Source organism: Ursus americanus, chromosome 8 (assembly GCF_024610735.1).
Source record: "Ursus americanus isolate L20-20 chromosome 8, mUrsAme1.1.p, whole genome shotgun sequence".
Taxonomy (NCBI): domain Eukaryota; kingdom Metazoa; phylum Chordata; class Mammalia; order Carnivora; family Ursidae; genus Ursus; species Ursus americanus.
This window is the reverse complement of record NC_142134.1, coordinates 55,814,879-55,837,031: the sequence shown is the minus strand read 5'-3', so window position 1 is coordinate 55,837,031 and position 22,153 is coordinate 55,814,879.

The window sequence follows — 22,153 nt, the reverse complement described above, 5'->3', positions numbered from 1 at the left end:
CAATGTAACACGGAGGCGGCTGAGGGCAGGGAAGGTTTCGGAGAAGGGTGGGCGTAGGCCTTTGGAATGCGGTGGCCTACGTGACCACTCTGCCCTTGGATTTCCGAGGGGAGTTGCCTTCCTGAAGCTTTCCTAGCCCAAACAGCCACCCTGTGATCTGAGAGATGTAGGCATTGTCCCTTAGGCTATGTTTAGCAGAACTCGTGGAACACGTAAATTAGCATATCATATTTTTCCCATAAACAATCCTCCCAGTTTCAGTAAGACCCCTTGTCATGCATCAGGTGCTTGAGAAACAGTGATAAGGATTTGTGATTATCCTGAAGGACCAATAAAAGTGGGAGCAAAGAAGAGCAAAGGGTCTTCACCGCTGAGCATTGACCGCTTTTCCTTCTTGTCTGTTTCACAGCGAAGTTTGGAGTCATCTTTCATCTGTCTGTACAGGGATTGCTGGACTTTCCTGGCAATGTTTATTTTTGGTTTGGTGCAACAGACACTTAACTATTCATTTGAACCTAGTTTATCACTGTTTATTCTGGTTTCCAGTTTTTTTGTTTGTTTTGAGGGAGAGTGAGAGAAAGTACAAGCAGGAGGAATGGCAGAAGGAGAGGGAGAAGCAGGCTCCTTGCTGAGCAGGGAGCCTGATTCCGGGCTCGATCCCAGGACCCTGGTATTGTGACCTGAGCTGAAGGCAGACACTTAACTGACTGATCCACCCAGGTGCCCCTAGTTTCCAGTTCTTATGTTAGATAAGCATACAAATGACACAAAGCAAAATACAAAGAAGACCTGATTTCCTGGAAAGTAACTTTAAGATGTTTCATGTAGTCAGATACTGTGCTAGAAACTGTAGAGTCAAAAAAGAATGTGTAGACACTGTTCCTGCCTTATGATTCTAGTGATGCTATCAGCCTAGTTGACGCTGCCTGATTTTAAATATATTGCAAAAAAAAAATTAAAACAATTTTTATTTCCTTCACAGAAATGGAGTTCAAAACTTTAATTGGAGGGGTGCCTGGGTGGCTCAGTTGGTTGGGCGTCTGCCTTCGGCTCAGGTCATGATCCCAGGCTCCTGGGATGGAGCCCCACATGGGGCTCCCTGCTCAGTGGGGAGCCTGCTTCTCCCTCTACCTCTTTCTGCCGCTCCCCCTGCTTGTACTCTCTCTGTGTGTGTTGAATAAATAAAATCCTTTAAAAAAAAACTTTAATTGTAAGGTAGTCAACAGAAATGATTAATAGAGATAATTGAAATGAGAGATGGTATTTTAAAAGAAACTTATCAATTCTCAAAAATAAACATTGCATTTTTTATTTGAGCGTTTTCATTTTTACCATATGAAGGTTAGGGTTTGGGTTGTTTTTTAAAGAAAGAAAAAAGATAATGAGCATAAAAATGAGGGGGAGGAGAGCCTTCAGCAATCTTGAGTCAAAAGACAAGTGGTTTCTCTCAAGTGCATGAATTCTTTTACACTCAGAAAAAAATAACTCATAGCTTGAGTACTAAAATCCTGTATTCACATCCCTTTACAGTAATACTGAGATGAAAACTGATTCCCATATATACATGGAAAATAAATGTGCATGCATACAGTTCTGTTCATATCATTTTGACAAATTATTATTCTTCAAAAGGAGAAAGAGCTAAGAATAATTTTGTAACATAATTCTGAAGTGGCTATGTGGATGAAAGTGATATTCAGGTGTTCAAACTCCCGGAACACCAGCTGAAAATAGATGTGTGAGGGCAACTTTTCAAGCAAATGTATAAAGAATGCAATAGACCTTCACCATTAAATGTTATCAACCCATCCTAAACCTTCGTGTCTTTGCCTAGAGTGTATCTTCTCTAGAATACAAAATCTATGTGAGAGGTACTTTGTTTTATGCAATACTGCAGTCCAGACCTAAACATAGCCTTGCATATAGTAAGTGTCGAATAAACATCATTGAATAAATAAGTACATAAAAAACAATCAGTCAATGGATGCCTTACCTGGAGAAGTTTCGAGGTGGTCTTTGCTAACCACTTTGTACAGTGCCTACCATATACTAAGCACCCACTAAATATAACTTCTATTATAATTCTTAGAGTAATTATTAATAATATAGTTTTTCTAGGTCTATATCATAATCAAGATAGGTTTTATAAAATTGGAGGTCATACCCCTTTCCTTTATAAGGTTTGATATATTTTCCATTTAAAATTGATCGTGGGTTATATTCAAGATGAAGCTTCATGTAAATATGTAATTTTATTTGGTAGTATTTGTGAGGTACGAGTGGAGTAACAAAGTGAATGAATGGGCAGAACACAAACAAAAAGGAAGCTATCCATAAAAATTAGCTTTCCTGCTTTAAACACTTAGGATAAAATGAGAAATCTGTACAAAACGAGTCTGCACAAAATCTTTTCTAATGGCAAGTTAAAGAGTCTAGATTTGACTTCATATAATCAGTAATTATCCTGAAGCTGGTGGCGATATGATAACTATGGCAGCGTAACAAGAACAATCTGGTGCAAATGTAGTAAAATTTTTTTGCAGCTTTTGAAACTATTTGACATCCTATGTCAAAATTTGGGGTTTGGCTTGGTTTTTGCCTCAGCAATTCTGCTTCAAAGAACTTATCCTTTGGAACTCATCTGCTCAAAATTTACACTGTTCACTGTAGTCAAAACATAGTTTATATTGCTGAATTATTTAACTCACCTAATAAGGGAAGTTCCTAAACATGTAATGGTAAGTCCATTAGGTAGATTGATTTGCGGTCATTAAAAAGATATGAGGGAGGGTGCTTAATGAGGTTGAAAAAGGATAGTGAATGAAAAGAGGGAATTACAAAATATGGCTGTAATGATTCTATAATTTCTACGAAATCTATGTATTTCTACCTAGTCATAGCACAGATGTTCATAGAAAAGAGTTTGGAAATGTTAATAAACACATGTAAGGAATTCTTGTGTTTATATTTTTTTAGATTTTCTGGTTCAAATATGCTTTGCTTTTATAATAATTTTTTTTAAAGAGTCATTTTAAAAGGAAATATCAGGCAGCATCACACAGGGTGGAATCTAATAAGGTGAAAATTGAAGAGCCCCATACTGGAGCAATGTGAAGAAAGATTGTGGCTACAGGAAAAATTTATGAGTCCTGTCAATCTGGTAGTGAGTTGCCAAGTTGGGACATATGATTCTGTAGAAATTTAGGGAATACTTGTTTTTATTGCTCTTGTTGGTATTGTTTTAGTCAATGATTCTTTATATAAACAGTTTAAATTTCAAGTGATAGATAAATATTTAGTTAAACCCTATGTGCAGAATAAAAAAAATGTTTTCTTATCCATATAAACATATACATGTTTATGTCTTAGGTTTTTAGAAGAGTTTATTTGTATTATTTATATATATTCTTGGTTCAAAAAGTTGTAGGGCTGAGTATAGAGATACATAGAATGTAATAGAATATAAATTGAAATAATAAAGATAAATAATATTAGAGTAGGGCTTATCATGTCATTAGCAATGAAGATAATACGAAGCAATACAAATCTATGTATAGGCGATGGTTAGGACACACATTTTGTTTTTATCATTCCATGAATTCCATCAGTGAAAATAATTCAGGTTAATTGCAAAATATCTAATGCTTAAATTATCAATGGGACAATTATTTTAGAGACTTTCTATCAGACATTTTTTACTGGTGAGTACCCATAAAATTCACTCCATAGTATAATTAACATCATCCTCAATAATATTTCTTACAGTGGGTCAAATGAGAATTTTTCAGGTCTGTTTCCTATAGCACGTTGAGAGGGACATATTCTCATACTGCTGTGCAACTCGATAGCAGTTCGTTTTCATTTCGTGTGTGTTGAATAGGTTGTGATGACAAAGAATAAACAGAACATTAAAAAGTCCACATATGCGTTCCCTGCTTTTATGGGTTTAATGTTAATTTTAGAGAATTGAGTGTAATAGGCCTCTTTCATTTATTGTTTCTTAAAATGTACTTTTGAAGGTGGATAGTTTTTTGAGTATCCATACCTAAATGAAACTATTCTGTATTGCTTATTAATTATGGACCTAAACACTTTCATGGTACTTAGTAAAACATGAAAATTTGACATATTTGTGAAAAAGCAGAGTGAGGAAAACATATTAGAAAATAACCAATTTAAAAAAAAAAGAAAAGAACCAATTTACTACTTACTTATCCCCATTACTTGGTAACTTGGCCATTTTAATTAATCCCTGCTATCATGGTGGTTATCAGTCAATACTACATTAGATGTTTCATATTCAGGTGATCGCCATGTAGTATGAAAGGAAGAATTGTTTAAATCCTTCCACAGTAATAATAAAAATATTACCTATTTTAAAAAAGAAATAATAAAAGCAAAAGCTGTAATTGTCAATAGAAGATTCCTTCCTATACTTTAATTTTCATGAATATATATAATTATGTATTTAAGTATGTATGCTTTATTTGTTTATTTATTTTTACATCATTGATCAGCTATGAAATACATTGATATCTTAGTAAGACTTCTGTCTTACAGAGATGATGATCTAAAGCCAATCAATTTCAAGAAGCAACGTGTTTAATAACAGGAAGAGGGCTTTGAATTTGATGCTTGTGTACTGCAGTCTCATCACACACTCCATCATTCACCGCGGCACTATGCCTTACAAATCTCTTCCTCATTTCTGAGAGGCATCAATAGAGAAAGAAGATTAATCATTACAGACAACTAGACAAATTATTCAAAGATTATGTCATTGTTTTAGAAATTATTAGTAAATGAAAGAGAGAAAAAATAGAAAAAGGAGGAAGCCCAGTAGAAAGTGTTTCAGAGTATGGGAAATGCAAAATTGGGAGACAATGGAATAGCCCAACATTAAACATTTTTAACATATTTTCTGGATACTACATTAGTCCTCCCAAGTGGTTCCTGCCTTCGTCAGTTAAGGGAAGGACAACTAATTTACCATAAAAAAAAATTCATCCTTTCATTCCATGGTGTTCTTTGGAAGAGGCTGCTCAGTTAGGGGCTGTTTTCCAACAACCTTTCTTCTAGATTCTCAAGTAGAAGATGAGCTCTGAGTTGAGCCACGAATGGAAGAAGGCTCTGATTCTTAATAACTGTGTCAAGGAAAACCAGCTGTGCAGTTTCATTGTTCTCCAAAGCACTTCGCTTCTTATATACGCTATACGTGTGCTTTTCAGGCAGAAGATATTTTGTTCCTTAGGGGACTTTGATAATACCTGGCAACATTTTTGGTTTCCATGACTAGGGAAGGAGAGATACTGGCAACTAGCACGTAAAACCAGGGATGCTGCTGCTAAAAAGTCCTATAGTACACAGATAGACCCCCACAGCAAAGAATTATCTGGTCCAATATCAAAAACGCCAAGGTTAAGAAACTGTTCTGTATTTTACTTACTTATTTTGCGTATGTTCTATCTTTTCATAGACTCCAGGATTTATAGGAAAAGATATCCCTTTTTTCCTTGGTTCCTAGAACAGTGCCTGACACACAATAGAGGGTCAAAAGCTAGTAGTTAAAAGAATAAATGAAGAAATGAATGAATGGGCACTTTTAAAATTTACACATAGATATTTCTAGATAATTGAACTTTTGCCTACAAGCTAATAGTTCCGGGAACATTACAAATAAACCGAACGAAACAGTATGTCTAGAAAACTCTTCAAGAATGATATTTTAAGAAATTATTTTTATAATTGTTTTCAGAGGGAACATCCTTTAAGATTATGGTATTTATGAGAAAATGTAAATAAGTAAAAGAACTATATTCGCAACAATTAAGATTCTGCATGGGAATTTTGTATTCAAATATTTCTGTAGCCAGATTGTTTTATCCCTTTGAGAAAGTCTTGTCTAAATGACCTTTATCTCTTTCCTCTCTGAACTGCTCTAACACTTTTAACCACAACCGCCCATACTAGTCTTTAATAGTGTTAGGGTATATCCATGTTTTAAAGAATGGCAGCGTTTTATTAATACAGATTTACAGTGGCAGGCTTATGGTAAGAATTTCCTTCTTAATGTGCTTAAGATGAAACATCACGTCAATAACTCAGTGTTAGCATGACTCATCTTAATTTTCCATAAAACACATAGACATTAAATTTGATCACTTCTTCGAATTACATTAAGGGTTACAAACTTAATATGAGAATCACATTTCAACTGGATTCAGTCTTTTCAATTCAGGAGTAATTGATTTTTCATCTTCATTTGGAAGCACAAAGCATGAAAGAAAATAGATGTATGGCCATAAAATCAAAGACGTGTATGGGAACATATTGAAAAGCTTGATAAAAATTAAGATAGGAACTTTGAAGCATTAGTAACTGCTTTGACTGTGAAAGGCATCATTTTGGATTCTATTCATTTTTTCAATGTTCTAAACTTGGCTTTGTTCTTTTTGTGGCATTTGAGGTATTTTTTCTATTATGTAAATTTATTTATTTATTTGTAATTAAACAATAATTACTTCAAATCCTTGTGATTGCTTCTTGGAGAGGTGACAGATTAATATATGACACAAGCTCTCCATGCAAAAGAGCTTTTGTTCTAATGAGAAAAGGAGACACATATGATACCACAGACCAGCATGTAGATTCTTGGATAATCACATATTCATATATGATTCACTTTCAAGCTTGATCTTACTAATGAATTCTGATCATTACATAGCATTTTCTATTACTAGAAAATAAATTGATTTAAAAAGCCAGTGTTTCTGAATAGTTTTATCCTAGTTTTCTATGGCCTATATATCTTAAGAATACTCAAGGAATATAGACTGATATTAATTCCTGGATTTTGTCTAATATCTGATAGCAACTTTTGAACTTATATCTGTTATCAGTCCTAATTTTCATTGCTTGATTTCTACATCAGCTCCTACATTTCAACTTTCATGCCTTTGTTAGATTACATAATACAGAGAAAAAATGTCCTTGAGGCAAGTCAGAACAAATAGTTGAATAAGTAAGCATGAATGGAAACTTGGAAATATTACATTAAAAAAGCAGTTTCTGAAAAATATAATTAATACTATAATTAAAATTCATATGAGCAAAATAGATATCCAAAAACTTAATACATAAGAAGGAAATGTGAAAGACAATGTGTGAAAGACAATTTATACTCTTTAAATTAAAAATTACTGATGTTAAAAAAAAACAAACTTTTTTATAACTGAATGAAAAGCATAGATGCACTAGGGAGATATAAAATTGACTACATTCAGAGTAACACAGAGAAGAAAATAAATGGGAATGTCACAAAAAGTGGAAATTGGGTCATGTCTCATGATAAAAGTCAGAGAACTGCTCAATTGTGTACTAGGAGAGAAGATGTGGTATAGGAAAGATGGAAAAGTAATAGGAAAGCATTTTTTAATTATGTAACACCAGCAGATCATGGGAGAAAATTTTGTCATCCCAGTATAATACAAGACTATATAGATAATAGCAAGCTTAAATATTGCTATTACTTTCTAGCTTTGCAATTATTTCCATTCTTATTAAATATCCTGAATAAGTACTAAACAGGGTGTAAGATTGGAGATAGAGAGTTAGAAAAAAAAATGCATTGGGGCGCCTGGGTGGCACAGAGGTTAAGCGTCTGCCTTCGGCTCAGGGCGTGATCCTGGCATTATGGGATCGAGCCCCCGTCAGGCTCCTCCGCTATGAGCCTGCTTCTTCCTCTCCCACTCCCGCTCCTTGTGTTCCCTCTCTCACTGGCTGTCTCTATCTCTGTCAAATAAATAAATAAAATCTTTAAAAAAAAAAGAAGAAAAAGAAAAAAAATGCATTAAGTTTATTCTCAACCCATCCCCTAATTTGGAACAACTTCATTTAATTTAGTATTCTCATTCCTTAAAATTTTGCCCCATTACCCTACATATCATTGCCTAAATCTAACTTTCCTTACTATATATGCTGGACTGTTCTAACGTCCATTAAGTTATTGGCATTTATGTTCCCCAGGTTCTCATTTGTAAACAGAGTTGGACAAAAGTGAAAATATGCGATATTAGGGATGCTTGGTGGCTCAGTCGGTTAAGCGTCTGCCTTTGACTCAGGTCATGATCCCTGGACCCTGGTCCCACATCGGGCTCCTTGCTCAGCAAGGAGCCTGCTTCTCCTTCTGCCTGCTGCTCACTCTGCTTGTGCTGTCTCTTGCTTTCTTTCTCTCTCTGAAAAATAAATAAAATCTTTAAAAAAATTTTAAAAACTCTATTAAAAAAAGAAAATATGTAATATTGGACAAATGTGAAAATACTCAGTATTTGGGAGATAAAAATAAAGCAGCAGTCATTTTACTCAGAAGGTTGTTGTTGATTAGAGGAAATAAAGTACAGACGTGCTGGTGGGGTTCAGATCTTGCTCTTCCGTGCATCAGGAAGAGCTCCCCTTTGTAATTGCTGACCCTGCTGATTTATCACCCTTGGCTCAAAACTGTTGTTGTTTTTTGTTTTGTTTTGTTTTTTCCCCAGACTCAGGAAGTCATTAGCCATAAGAGACAAACACAAACCCATGATCAATAAAATTAAAATAGAGATAATTGAAAGAATAGAATACACTAGAAATAATAATCATCTTTAGAAACATAACAGAAACCTGCTACATTAGCCAGGAGTGAAGACACAATCATGTTGCATTCTTCACACAGGAACAGGCAGGAGAAACGAGAAACGTTAATCTTGAGGGGAAATTTTCACTAATAATGCTCCATCCAGCAGATTTATATAAATTTATTTCACTAGGAGTACATTTATCTTACCTTGTTTTTCCTGTTATGTTGCCTACTTTCTTAGCGTCACTATTTCTTCACTGTTTTTTTTGAAGTGTATTAACAAGCACATTTGGACAGGGACTTTATGCGAGACAGGAGTCGGATCCTCATCAACTCCGGAAGGGGTAGCCACGGCATCTTGCCACAGACATGTGTCCCATGTCGCCATCACGATTCTTCTCTAGCAGGGAGATGTACCTAGTTGCCAGATTTTCCTGGAAACCCTCACTCTATCACCCAGGCCAGGGCTTGTTATGGACTTCCCTTTGATCTTTCTAACCCCCTTTTTCAGATCTTTACTTTTCTGGCTCCTCCATGATTGTGTAAAGTGGAATTCCTTATTTCGTTATACCCTGAATAACTCAATAAAGTAAACATCACATTCTATTGAGTTCTATCATCTATAGCTTCTTGTTCTGTCATGGCCATCTTTTCACTATTTCCTGTTGTCTTATCTCAGTTGCACCACTAAAATAATTTTCTCTCTAATTAGCCTAAGCCAAGTATTGGAAATACCACCAAATGTGTTCCTGCTTCCAAATAAGGTTATTCATAGGATCACTTAGGCAACCTGTTGAAAATTATAGGTAAATGGACCCCATTCCAGACTTTTAATATCAAAATCATTTGATGTAGATGCTGGGAAATCATGTTTTTTTTTTTTTTAAAGAACTCATCAAAAAATAAATAAATAAAATATAATGAAATAGCCCATCAGTGTGATTAAAGTATCAGCTGTGTTACAAGTTACATCAGTATTCAACTGTAGTTAAATTTATGTTCTTAAATAACAATAACAGTTACCATTATTTGAAATGTGGTTCATTTGTGTATCTTTTGTAATCTCTCTAAACTAGAGTTTGTTTTAAAATAGAATTAATAATACTGCCCAACAGAGTAGTAACAGGGTAGATTGCAAACACAGTTAACAGTTACTTTGCCTAATTGATCAATTGTTATGACAAAATAAGGTAATGATTATGAAAAATAATACAAATTATTAATTATAGTATCGTAGTAGAGTCTAAAACACCATACTATCAGTTCATTCTACATGTTAAATCCCTCCAAGTTATCTTACTGTTACCACTGATGAGAAAAGAAACAACATTTCCCTGTATCCTTTAACCAAAGTTAGTTATCCTAGGAATACTATACTACTGAGACTAGAAATCTTGATGCTGTTCTAGTTTTCCCTCTTGCTATTACAAACATTTTTTTGAATGTCAGAGACCACACTGATAAAATAGACAAACATACTCTCTTGGATCTTAGATTTTTGTGGGAGAAAGAGAAAAAAATGAACAAAATGATTAAGAAAAATGTAATAGGCCAGGAAAAAGCATTGTTAAGAAGACTCTAAAGCAGAGGAGGGAAGGAGTGTCAGCTTTGTGGAGGATAGAGTCAGATGTGAGAGCAAAGTGGCTGAACGTTGCATTTGGGCAGAAGGACCATGAAAAGTCACATAGCTGGGGCACCTGGGTGGCTCGGTCAGTTAAGCAGCTGCCTTGGGCTCAGGTGATGATGCTGGGATCCTGGGATAGAGCTCTGCGTTGGGCTCCCTGCTCAGCGGGGAGCCTGATTCTCCTTCTCCCTCTGCCTGCTGCTCTCCTTGCTTGTGCTCTCTTCTCTCTCCCTCTCTCTGTCAAATAAATAAATAAAATCTTAAAAAGAAAGAAAAGTCACATAGCTGTTTTGATAACTAATATACACAGGAAAGTTCACATTATCACTTCATTCCACCACAATACGAAAAGTTTTCTTGAGAAATGTATTATTAAAATACTACAAATGAATTAATTCATAAACCGATTTTTTAAAATGGGCAGTTCCATTCATGCAACCTAAAAAATTTACTCTGAATTATAGACATGGGCATTTGCCAGCATTAAAATAGAATCCTAAAGAGAGTTGTTATATAGGTATATTTTATACTCCATAACAGTGACTAATCACTTTTCAAAACTGAAGAAGACATAGACAGCAAAACAAATAGTATGAAGCAATAACATTCCACTCTTGTTCCTGATAAAAACACATCAAATTAGAAATAGAAAAGAATTTGCCAAATTTAATAAAGATACCTATGGAAAAGAAAAAGAAGAAAACCAGAAAACAACAAACTTAGTGGCGACATGTTAGAATTCACTCTTGGAGATCAGAAATTAGATAAGAATGCTTATTTATCTCTGCTATTCAACAGTTTCCCGGATGTTCTGGACTCAGGTAAAGGAAGAAGAGTGTATAGGAAATGGAAAAAGATAAAGCTATATTCTCAAATTACATGATTGTGAAAGCAGGAAATCTAGAAAAATCTACAAATACATTATTACAACTTTTGCTAGTGAATTTATGAGAATTGCTGGATACAAAGTCATTGTACAAAAATTTCCATAGATTGAAAACAATTAGAAAATAAAATAGGAAAATAAAAACATTTAAAATAACATTAAAAACATCAGATAATAGAAATAAATCTACTCAGAAAAATATAAAGTGCCATTAAATGATGAGAAAAACCTAAATAAACATGAAAATATACCATATTTATGGATTTACAGGTTCAGTATTAGGGAGCTAGCACTATCCCCAAATAAATGATTCCGTGCAACTCCAAACAAAATTTCAAGATTTTTTTTCCTGTTGTTACGATATTGGCAAGCTCATGCTGAAATTTGTATGGTAATTCAAGGAGGAAAGAACAGCTAAGACAGTCTTAAAGAGAAATAAGAAGGGGGTGGAATTACTTTACTCTTTTAAATACAAGTATTTATTAGGAAGCCATACTAATTAAAGTACTGTTTTATGGGTAGTACAATAGAGAAATAGATTACTGGCAGAGAATAGAGTGTTCAGAAACAAACTGATACATATGAAGACATGATTCTTGACTAAAATGATGCAGTAGAATAGTGAGGAAATGGTCATCTAATAAATTTCAATAAGTATTACATGTAGCAAAAATGATATTTGACATTTACTCTACAACATACACAAATCAATTACAGATTCAAAGTTTATAAACATTGTAAAGATGGAGAAATACAGATTCTGGAAGTGTCAGAGGATGTATTTCATAAACTTGGGTAAGCAAGCATTTCTGGAGCAGTACAAACACAAACACATATATATACAAATACCTGTAAAAGACTGATAGATTAGGTTACATTAGAATAAAAAATTTTCTTTAATCAGAAGAATGCAAAAGCAAGCAACAGAATGGAACATAATTCGAACACATATTAACTAAAAAGTTCTCATATTCATAATATATAAAGGACTCCTATTAATCAATATTTTAAAACAAAACGGAAATAGGAATAAAAACATATATAAAGTCCATGACAGACATTTCACAAAAAAAGGATATTAAAATGACTTCTAGGTACTTGAAAAAATGTTAAACATTTTCACAGTTCATATTGAAGTCATAGTTCATATTAAAACATACAATGATATCACTATCCACCCACCAGAATGGTTGCTGTTAGAGACTGACAATTCCTATTCTTAATGAGTTTGTGAAGCTGCTGGAATTTTCACATTACTGATGAAAGTATATGATGGAACAATCACTTTGGAGCACTGTTGGGCATTCTTCTAATAGCTCAGGGAACAAAAGCAAAAATAAACAAGTGGGACTACATCAAACTGAAAAGCTTCTGCACAGCAAAGAAAACCATCAACAAAATGAAAAGGTGAGATATTAGCAAACTGTATTTCTGATAAGGGATTAATATCCAAAATAAATAAGAAACTCATAGAACTTGACAGCCAGACAACTCAATTGAAAAGTGGGCAGAGAACTTAAATATTTTTACAAAGACATGCAAAAAGCCAATAGGTATATGAAAAGGTGCTCAACACTGTTCATCATTTGAGAAATGCAAATCAAAACCACAATGAGATATCACTTCAAATCTGTTAGGATGGCTATTATCAAAAAGATAAAAGTGGAGTTTTAAAGATAAGTGTTGATGAGGATGTGGAGAAAAGAGAACACTTATACACCGTTAGTGGGAATGTAAATTGGTATAGCTATTATGAAAATAGTATGAAAATTCCTCAAAAAATTAAAAATAGAACTACCATGTGATTCAGCAACCACTCTTCTGGATGCATCACAAAAGGAAATAAAATCCGTACCTCAAAGAGATATCTACTTTCCCATGAAGATAATGAATTACAGCATTATTCACAATAGGCAAGATATGGAAACAACTTGTGTCCATTGATGAATGAACGGATACAGAAGTATGTATATATGGAATCTTGGTATATATATATATATATATATATATATATATATATATATATATATATATATGGAATATATATAGAATATGTGGAGAGAGCATTTTTCAGCCTTATAAAGATTCATGCCATTTGAAACAATCTGGTGAACCTGGAGGATATTATGATAAGTAAAATAAGCCAGATACAGAAGGAAAAATACTGTATGATCTCATATGTGGAATAAAAAAAGTCAAATACATAAAAGCAGAGAGTAGAATGGTGGTTACCAGGGGCAATGAGGTGGGAGAAATGGGAGAGACTGGTCAATCGGTACAAAATTGCAGTTATATATGGATGAGCAGTTTTAGAGCTTTAATGTACAGCATAATGACTATAGTTAATAATACTGTATTGAACATTGGAAATTTGCTACGAAAGTAAATTGATGCTTTCACTATACACACACACACACCAAATGACAACTCTGAAGAGATGTATTGTTGATTAGCTGGACTGTAATAATTTCACTATATAAAATCATATTGTACACCTTACATATATATAATGTTATTTAAAAATTTTAGTTAAAAAGGTAAATATATATATATATATTTCTGTATCCATTCATCCATCAATGGAGATACATATATATATAGTCTGGAAAATGGTAAATGTTGAGTGAATGAATGAATGAAAGTCACTTCACATTTCAAACTTTGTTTTAAATGCCTAGTACATGACATTTATTATCATCCCATATCATTTAATGATCATGTACTTCATTTTTATCTATAGGGATGTTTATTTTTGAGAGTTCTTTAACTTTTTATTGAACTCTAGTTGCCACACATGTTACATTAGTTTAAGATGTATAACAGAGTGATTCAACCAGTTTATACATATGCTGTGCTCACCACAAGTGTAGCTACCATGTCACCATACAATGATCATGTACTTCTAATTATTATAGATGCACATAATCTGAAAAAACAGAAACGAAACAAATTTGAAGAGCACCAAACAAAAAGAAGAGTGAGGAATCATGGAGAGAACTTGTAATACGTGAGAAGCATGTTATCTAGTTTGTTGCAATGCCTGTTGCTTTCTTTTTCTTTTTACATAGCAGTACTAATTTTGCTGACTCCAATAATTAGCAGAGGTCTACATGATGTAGACCGTGAAAAATGAAATGAACTCCTTACATTAAATATTTTTAAAGAATACAGAGGGAAAAAATAATGGTGGTAGGAAGGACTATGTGGAAAGTAAGTTGGAATATTTTTCCACATTTAAGCTAATAATTCTGTGTCCTAGAGGAAAATGGAGAACTAACTAACTGCTCTCTCACAGAAAGCAGTAAGAACTGTATTTGCTATTCTACATTTTAACAATATCTATGACTTTCTATCCAGACTTCATGAACCAAGCACTTCCCGAGTGATTCTATAAAGTTGTTGGCAGGTCACTCCAGGGAAGAAATAGGGATCATTGTATATTAAGGATGAATCATTTTTTGCAAAGTCCTGCATCTTTATTTTAGCAATCTCTCACCAATCTTTCAAGAAAAATTTATCATCCCCATTTTATAAATAGACAGGCTATATTGTTTGCCCAAGTTCAAACTGAAAATGAATGGCAGAGCCTGTACTCAAACCCGAGCTTACATGATCCCACATCAAAAGCCCTTTCTGCTCTGCCACACCGCTAAATAACATGTAGAAATTAATGGTGTCAAGTGTAGGAGAAAGAGAGCAGGAGGAACTTTCAGATAATGTACCCTCCTGTGGAATAATGGGATGACCTTGAAGGAAAGGACAATTTTAAATTTGACTTGGAAGAAAATGGTTATTGAAAGTGGAACATTAAAATAGTCTATGGGGCATCCATCCTTCTAGATTATGTACTCATACATGTAGTAAAGTTTTTATAGTATAATTAATAGGTACATTCAAGTTAAGGAATTTAGTGTTACAGAAAAGCGTATTGCTTAGTCCTTAATTGATCTTTAGGAAATTCAAGTTCATTTTTAAGATTTTTCTTAAAGTTTAATTAAAAAGCAGTGTTTTAAAGGCATAGGTAAAGAAAGAGAAAGCAACTGTAAGTGCATCAATCAGTGTTTCACCAGCCGGTTCTTTGTTAGACCTCAGAAATTATATCCCTTACAGTAGAGAAAATAGAACATAGAAGCATCCCTTCTCTGAAGCAGAATGTATACGTCAACAAAATTCAATAATTTAAAACTGAGATGTTAAGTAAAATTAGATCTGGATTTTGGCAAAAAAAGACTTCAAAGGATTATTGCAATAAGGGAAAGAGACGGTAGAATGGGGGGAATTACTGAAATGGAGAGATTGGTAAGAATCTCAAAAGACAGGAGAAAAAGGATTGTTACAGGGAAGGGCAAGTAAGGTTAAAAAGAATGGGGTCTAGGGAGTGGGTGGCATGATTGGAGGACAATTCTTCAGGGAATCTGTCCTTGTGGTCTGCAGATTCTCTGGAGGTGACATTAAAGAGGAGTTGTATGCTGAGGGTAGACCAAAATTCAAGACTTGGGAGTAAGGAGAGAAGAGTTTAATTAAAGTTTCCTCAAGTCTATTAACGGCACTTTCTTCCCCAGTTAATAAGTAGGGATCAGCAATTAAGATAGTTTTTTATGAGGCAAAGAATGGGAATTTGGAGGGTTTCTGTCTGGTCTCGTCATAACATAAATGAGGAGAATATTCATAAGTCTTACCTAAGTTCTTTTCAGTAAGCCAATTCCTGGAATGAAGGAGGGTTTTATTTTCTTTAATTTATTTTTATTATTGTTATTTCTTTTTATTTGTTTTTGATTTGTTTTGGTAACTTTGGCTATTTCTAGGAGCATAGGACTCCGTTTAACGAAATTTTGCATTGTCAATGTGAGTCATATTTCCCATGTGCTATTTTTTCACAAAACAATGTCAAACCCTCTTGCCAACTTATAGCATGCTTACACATAATTAAGACATGAAAGTAACTTAAACTCCGTTAAATTAGTCGAACAGTGAGGCCATTAGACTGAGGCAGCTCTAATGTCTTGGCAGCCTTCTAAGTGAACCACAATCTAAGCCTGAAAATGCCTCAAGATTATGAAATTGAAACCTAAGAACAAGTAATCACAAATAGCCAGCTGGCTTTAATCAATAATTTCCTAACTTTTCTTCCACCTTTTCACTATGATAGTCTCTCCCTGATTCCTGTTGGTCTAGTGCTCCTAACTACTTCCGAAAGCAATTGATTTTTGTTCAGATAAACTCTTAAAAATTTGTATTTTAGGTTATGACCTCACTCCAAATTTAAAAACCTAAACTCTGATAAAAATTAATAATATTTATATTTTTTGACACTACATACATTTTTTGACATTTCTGAAGCAGTTCACACTAATTTCTCATTTAAATTTTACCATGATTTCATTTAACAGATGAAGGAACCTGAGTTTCAGGGAGGTTATCTAATGAGTTAAAATAAAAAGAAAAATGAGGATTTAAATCAAGGATGGTCTGACCATAAAAATTAGGCTCCTATTAAACTTAGATGCTATGTTCATTGCCACAACCAATTTTCTCAGGTGATCAACAGAAAAAGATTATGGATTAAAAATTTTTATCAAAGCAATTTTTAATTTATCCTCATAACCACCAAAGTATTATGTCCCTATTGTGTAGGTAATTTTAGAAAAATTAGGTAAGCATAAGTCCTTACCCAACTTTTTAACTTATAATATAGTAAGTGACCAACTCTAGACAGGATGCTAGTCTTCTGACATTGAAGTTATTATGTTATTACCACAGTGCTAATTTAAAATTAGACTTGACTTAGGCATGGCTTACCTGAAATTTTAGATAAAATTATTTAAAATTTTTTATTGTTTTCTATTTCTTCAGAAAGCATTCAATAGATGGAAATGTCTTCAAATCATTCACTTAACAGATAATAATCAATTACTTATTATGAACAAGGTACTTCATATAATTTTTCCCATGTATTTTTTTTAAAAGATTTTATTTATTTATTTGACACAGAAAGAGAGCCAGCGAGAGAGGGAACACAAGCAGGGGGAGTGGGAGTGGAAGAAGCAGGCTCCCAGCAGAGCAGGGAGCCCGATGTGGGGCTCGATCCCAGGACCCTGGGATCACACCCTGAGCTGAAGGCGCACGCTTAACAACTGAGCCACCCAGGCGCCCCTAATTTTTCCCCTGTATTCTTAACCCATGAAGCAGGTAAGATTTTACCCAATCATATGTTGAGAGCACTGAGACTCAGAAACATTGAGCAAAATATCCACCATCCACAGCTAATGGTTGAGTAAATATTTAACCCATTGAGCATTAAAGCAGAAACTCTTATATCAGACTTCATTCCAGAAAAGATTGCAGGTAGGAAGACTAATCAGGAGATTGTTGAGGTAGTTTAGGTGAGAAAAGATGGTATTCTAAACTAGAATATTCACCGTAAGTAATGAAGAGACCGAGTAATATCTAGGATGTAAAAGCACAAAAACTTGTAAACAGATGTGAGGATTGAAAGACAGACAACAGTAAAAAGGTTTATTAGATAAGAAATTGATGGATCACAGTGTTGACAAATTATATAAAGTATGAAACAAGAAAGAAAATTTATAGGGAAGCCATTAATTCAGATTTTTGTGGTTTAAGTTTGGGGTTCCAGAAAGGGAAAGAGAGTTCCATGGAGGTGATCTGGGGGCGGGGGCAGTTAAAATTTGCAAAATATGAACACATAATTATTGGATTGTGGCATGGATTTAGTTGACATCACTTAAGGAGATGATAGAATAAATAATCATCTGGCTTTGAATAACATTCCATAAAACAAAAACAAAAGTGGTGGGCCAAAATGCAGCAAATGTAGCCAACAAGTAAGATTTAGTTAGATAAAACTTTACAATATGTTATAAACAAGGGAAGTAGAGGGTCTCAAAAAGGAGGAGTGCGCAAAGGTGTCAAGTGAAGCAGAAAATTAAGACCTAAAAATATCCTTGGGATTTGACATTTACTCCTTTGGTAAATATAAGCTGGAGATATACTATGTGCTATGCACAGTGAACACAGGTGAACAAAACAGACACTCTTTTTCATCATGGAGATTACAGTCTAGTGGGGAAGGAAATCATAAAAGAAAAAAGTATTACCCTAAATCATGATGAGTGCTAAGTGGAAACTGAGGAGAGGGGACAGAGAATAACAGGAGTTCCCTAATTTATATTTGAAAGTTAAGACAGTCTTCTCTGAGTAAATGGCATTTAAATTGAGATCTGAAAAATGGCAGCTGAAAAGTGACCCCAGGGATTATATTTTCAAGGACACATGAAGACTAAATTCAGACTGCAGTGGGATGAAAAATTAATGTTACATGAAGAATTCAATTCTATTCAAAGACATTGAAAATAGAAAAAAGTAAAACTTGGTAAAGGTGATCTGGCATGTCAGTGGGGGTTGGTTTCACAGAGTCAGTGAGAATTATTGGATGGATGTCTTTGAGAAAGTCAAAGGCAGGAATCTACAATCAAGTGGAGGGTCCGGTTTTAAAAGGACCACACATACTTCATTTGGTTTACACAGAAGAAATAATTTTAAATGGTGAGAAAGCACAGTTAAATCTGAGGATACATTAGCTGATAGGAAGAAGTGAATTCGGTGAGTGTATAGACCAGGAATTGACAAACTAGGGCCTGTGTGTCAAACCAGGCTACCACCTAGTTTTCTAAGTAAGTGTTAATGGAACAAAGCCAGGTTTGTTCATTTAGACATTGTCTATGGTTGCTTTCGTGTTACAACACAAGGCTTGAATAGTTGGGATGGCGATGTGTGTACTGCAAAGCCTAAAATATTTAATTTCTGGCTCTTCACTGAAAAAATGTGCTGACACTAGGTATAGACTATTTTTTACTTGGAAGTAGGAAAAGAAATTTGATAGTAAGTAAGGAAGATAAGAGGTCCAGGAATTTGTTTGTTTGCTTATTTTTAAAGGACAAAGTATGAAGTTTATAGGTTGAGAGGAAGAAGGAAGTGAAAGAAAGAAATTGAAATGATTCAAAAAGTATAGAATTAATGAAAAAAGGAAGAAAAGACAAAACTCTAGAAGAGTCCGCAGAGACTAGGTTTTTAAGGGGAAAAAGCAGTAGATAGACTTTGTGAAAACAATGAAGGAGGGTAGTGTTGGTAATGCTTGATTTCCAGATCTATATTTTGCCTCCATGGGGTTATAGATATTCCTTTGTCTTGTAAAATCATTTCCTTTATAAGTACTCAACAGACTTTTGGCATTGATTTATTTAATGTTTTAAAGCTGAGTATTCATCAGTGTGGTTTATTGAGGTAGCTTTGAAAAATTATATTTATTTTACCTATTTACATATTCATTTAATACGATCCTTATCATTCAGCCATATTTTTGAGGAAACTACTTCAATATGTAATATCTATCAGTTTTAAATAACTTCTTTGCAGGCTCAAAATAGAATTGATTAGAAATTTGAATAGAAAAATTGCTTATTTGTTTAAAGAAAGTGTCCAGAAAACAAAATAAAACATGAACAATTCCCCCTAATGTATAGTTTTCCCAGGTAGAAAAATACAGAATTTCTTGGATGAATCAAATTGAATGACACTGCTTCCCACCTGAGAAGGCAACACCTGTCCTTTCATCACCGAGGGACACTTATGACACTGGATTACCCATTTTGGACCTCTGCTAACATGCTGATAGTTTTCTGACCTCGATTCTCTCTGAACATCTCCAACTCTCACGTTCACTGAGAACAGATCTCTGGCTTCCAATCAACTTTGTGGACTGTCCTCTGACCCACTACATATGTAGTGTCATTTCTCTGACATTATTCGTCACACTGTAAAGTGTGCTGCTCCTTTCATCTCAGATCCTGGCTGGCATGACCTTCGTATGCATACTGGCAGAGCACAAAGCTCAGACCATACCAACCATCAACTTAGAACTCCTGATTTTACAATAATAATGTGAATATCCATGCAATAATCTGAGCAGAGAAGGAAAATGTTGAACTGAGGGTATGACACTGTTCCACTAGGAAGATGCAGGGTTTGGAGTATTAATAATGACTGAGATAGAAAAAAAAAAGAGTGAATTGTGAAAACAGAAGAAATTGTAGAGTTTCTATTTGTCACGTTCTTCCTGGCAATCATTTTCATATGTGAGTCTCTCTCTTTCTAGCAGCAGTGTCCTTTCTGTGCCATTCCATTCTAACCATGCTCTTACATACTCCATCTGCTTCATTGTGAACGCGCTGCCGAGAGAGGGGGCCCTCAGTCTGATCTACCTTCGTTCATCCAGTTTCTGACCACAGCCACTAGACTTAACTCCAACGAGGGTCCCCAAATTGTGCCTCTTGGACATTTCTTTACCAAAAGCTGAAGTATATTCATAGTTCCTTTAAGTGTTATTTTAAATAATCTTTTCTAAAATTTCAGGTAAGCCATGCCTAAGGCAAGTCCAATTTTAAATTAGCGCTGTGCTAATAACACAATAACTTCAATGTCAGAAGACTAGCATCCTGTCTAGAGCTGTGGTCACTTACCATATTATAAGTTAGAAAGTTGGGTAAGGACTTATGCTTACTTAATTTTTCTAAAATTACTTACACAATAGGGACATAATACTTTGGTGGTTATGAGGATAAATTAAAAATTGCTTTGATAAAATTTTTTAATCCATAATCTTTTTCTGTTGATCACCTGAGAAAATTGGTTGTGGCAATGAACATAGCATCTAAGTTTAATAGATAAGGGCCCAATTTTTATGGTCAGACCATCCTTGATTTAAATCCTCACTTTTCATTTTATTTTAACTGGTTGCATAACCTCTCTGAAACTCAGGTTTCTTCATCTGTTAAATGAAATTATAGTAAAATTTATTTATTTATTTTTATTTTTTATAAAGATTTTATTTATTTATTTGACAGAGATAGAGACAGCCAGTGAGAGAGGGAACACAAGCAGGGGGAGTGGGAGAGGAAGAAGCAGGCTCATAGCGGAAGAGCCTGATGTGGGGCTCAATCCCATAATGCCGGGATCACGCCCTGAGCCGAAGGCAGATGCTTAACCGCTGTGCCACCCAGGCGCCCCAGAAATTATGGTAATATTTAAATGAGAAAATTAGTGTAAACTGCCTCTGAAATAGTATAATGTCAAAAAATGTAAGAATTATTAATTTTTATCAGAGGTTTAGGTTTTAAATTTAGGAGTGAGGCCATAACATAAAATATAATTGATTTAAATAAAAAAAATAAATAAAATGAATACAAAAATATTATTATTCATGTGTCATTAATTTTAGCCCTTCTGACAGGTGTGAGGTGATATCTCATTGCAGTTTTGATTTGTATTTCCCTGCTGATCAGTGATGTTTCACATCTTTTCATGTGTTATGCCCATTTTTCAGGGGGTTATTTGCTATTTGGGTGTTGAGTTTTATCAGTTCTTTGGAGATTTTGGATACTAAGTCTTATTCAGATATTCCATTTGCAAATACCTTCTCCCATTCTGAAGGTTGCCTTTGAGTTTTGTCGATTGTTTCTTTGGCTGTGCAGAAGGTTTTTATCTTGATGAAGTCTCAATATTTCATCTTTTCTTTTATTCCCTTGCCTCAGGAGACATTATCTAGGAAGAAGTTGCTGTGGCTGATGTCAATGAGGTTATTGCCTCTGACTCCTCTTGGATTTTCATGTTTTCAGGTCTCACATTCAGGTCTTTAATCCGTTAATTTTTGTGTATGGTGTAAGAAGGTACCCCAGTTTCATTCTTTTGCATGTTGCTGTTCAGTTTTCCCAACACCATTTGTTGAAAAGACTTTCTTTTTTCCACTGGATATTTTTTTTCCTGCTTTGTGGAAGATTAACTGACCATATAGTTGTGGGTTCGTTTCTGGGTTTTCTATTCTGTTCCATTGATCTGTGTCTGTTTTTCTGCCAGTGCCATAGTGTCTTGATCACGACAGCTTTGTAATATAACTTGAAGTCTGGAATTGTAATGCCTCCAACTTCCCTTTTCTTTTTCAAGATTGCTTTGC